Genomic DNA, 2,333 nt, shown 5'->3' on the forward strand with positions numbered 1-2,333 from the left:
TGAGAGACATGCCATGGAGAGTGAAAAAAAAAAAAAAAAATTAGTTGTTTAAGTGAAAGCCAGGCAAAGGCATGGGATGCCATCAAGTGCAAGGACATAGAGCACGGTATGCCAGAACTGGACCCCATTGAAAGCCTGGAAAGAAAAAAGAAGGACTTACAAATGCTCTGGAATAGAGCAATCATGCAAGAAAATGCAACTTCCAAAAAAAAATTTGAAAATTTGCAAATTTTGTGACTGCCACCAAAATGACCAGGATGACATGCCTTGCAGTGCAAAGGGCCAAAAGATGCCAAAAGTAAGCTCACTGATGCTGCAAAATCAGGATAAAAAAACATGGAAGAAGACGCAACTTTCAGGGGAAGATATGAGAGACATGGCAGGGATAGTGAAAAACATCAGAAAAAATGAAAAAAATTGGTGGCCAAAGCAAAAGCCATCCAAAGGCACGGGATGCCATCAGGTGCAGGGACATGGACCAAAGATTCCTGAATTGGTCTCCATTGAAATCGCAAGATTCCGTTTCCCTGCCCGAAAGGAAATTTCATTTCCTTTCGGGCAGGGAAACGGAATCTTGCGAACCTCAAAAGAAAGGCTGACAAACACTCTGCAAAGGAGATAGGATCAAATGAAGTGCAACCGAAAAAAAAGCCCAAAAATCCAAAAATTGGGAGATTTAGTGAGTAGCAGAAAATGCTCTGGCAGGAAATGAGGTGCAGCACAAAGGACCAAAACATGCAGAGCTGAGATCACAGATGCTGCAAAATCAGGAAAAATCTCAAGGAGGAAGACACAACTTTCAGGGGAAGATATGAGAGACATGCCATGGAGAGTGAAAAAAAAAAAAAAAAAATTAGTTGTTTAAGTGAAAGCCAGGCAAAGGCATGGGATGCCATCAAGTGCAGGGACATAGAGCACGGTATGCCAAAATTGGACCCCATTGAAAGCCTGGAAACAAAAAAGAAGGACTTACAAATGCTCTGGAATAAAGCAATCATGCAAGAAAATGCAACTTCCAAAAAAAAATTTGAAAATTTGCAAATTTTGTGACTGCCACCAAAAGGACCAGGATGACATGCCTTGCAGTGCAAAGGGCCAAAAGATGCCAAAAGTAAGCTCACTGATGCTGCAAAATCAGGATAAAAAAACATGGCAGAAGAAACAACTTTCAGGGGAAGATATGAGAGACATGGCAGGGATAGTGAAAAACATCAGAAAAAATGAAAAAAATTGGTGGCCAAAGCAAAAGCCATCCAAAGGCACGGGATGCCATCAGGTGCAGGGACATGGACCAAAGATTCCTGAATTGGTCTCCATTGAAATCGCAAGATTCCGTTTCCCTGCCCGAAAGGAAATGAAATTTCCTTTCGGGCAGGGAAACGGAATCTTGCGAACCTCAAAAGAAAGGCTGACAAACACTTTGCAAAGGAGATAGGATCAAATGAAGTGCAACCGAAAAAAAAGCCCAAAAATGCAAAAATTGGGAGATTTAGTGAGTAGCAGAAAATGCTCTGGCAGGAAATGAGGTGCAGCACAAAGGACCAAAACATGCAGAGCTGAGATCACAGATGCTGCAAAATCAGGAAAAATCTCAAGGAGGAAGATACAACTTTCATGGGAAGATATGAGAGACATGCCATGGAGAGTGAAAAAAAAAAAAAAAAAAATTCGTTGTTTAAGTGAAAGCCAGGCAAAGGCATGGGATGCCATCAAGTGCAGGGACATAGAGCACGGTATGCCAAAATTGGACCCCATTGAAAGCCTGGAAAGAAAAAAGAAGGACTTACAAATGCTCTGGAATAGAGCAATCATGCAAGAAAATGCAACTCCCAAAAAAAAATTCGACAATTTTCAAATTTTGTGACTGCCACCAAAAGGTTCAGGATGACATGCCGTGCAGTGCAAAGGGCCAAAAGATGCCAAAAGTAAGCTCACTGATGCTGCAAAATCAGGAGAAAAAAACATGGAAGAAGACGCAACTTTCAGGGGAAGATATGAGAGACATGGCAGGGATAGTGAAAAACATCAGAAAAAATGAAAAAAATTGGTGGCCAAAGCAAAAGCCATCCAAAGGCACGGGATGCCATCAGGTGCAGGGACATGGACCAAAGATTCCTGAATTGGTCTCCATTGAAATCGCAAGATTCCGTTTTCCTGCCCGAAAGGAAATTTCATTTCCTTTCGGGCAGGGAAACGGAATCTTGCGAACCTCAAAAGAAAGGCTGACAAACACTCTGCAACGGAGATAGGATCAAATGAAGTGCAACCGAAAAAAAAGCCCAAAAATGCAAAAATTGGGAGATTTAGTGAGTAGCAGAAAATGCTCTGGCAGG

Source organism: Fringilla coelebs (genome assembly GCF_963513975.1).
Source record: "Fringilla coelebs genome assembly, chromosome: 5".
Classification (NCBI taxonomy): Eukaryota; Metazoa; Chordata; class Aves; order Passeriformes; family Fringillidae; genus Fringilla; species Fringilla coelebs.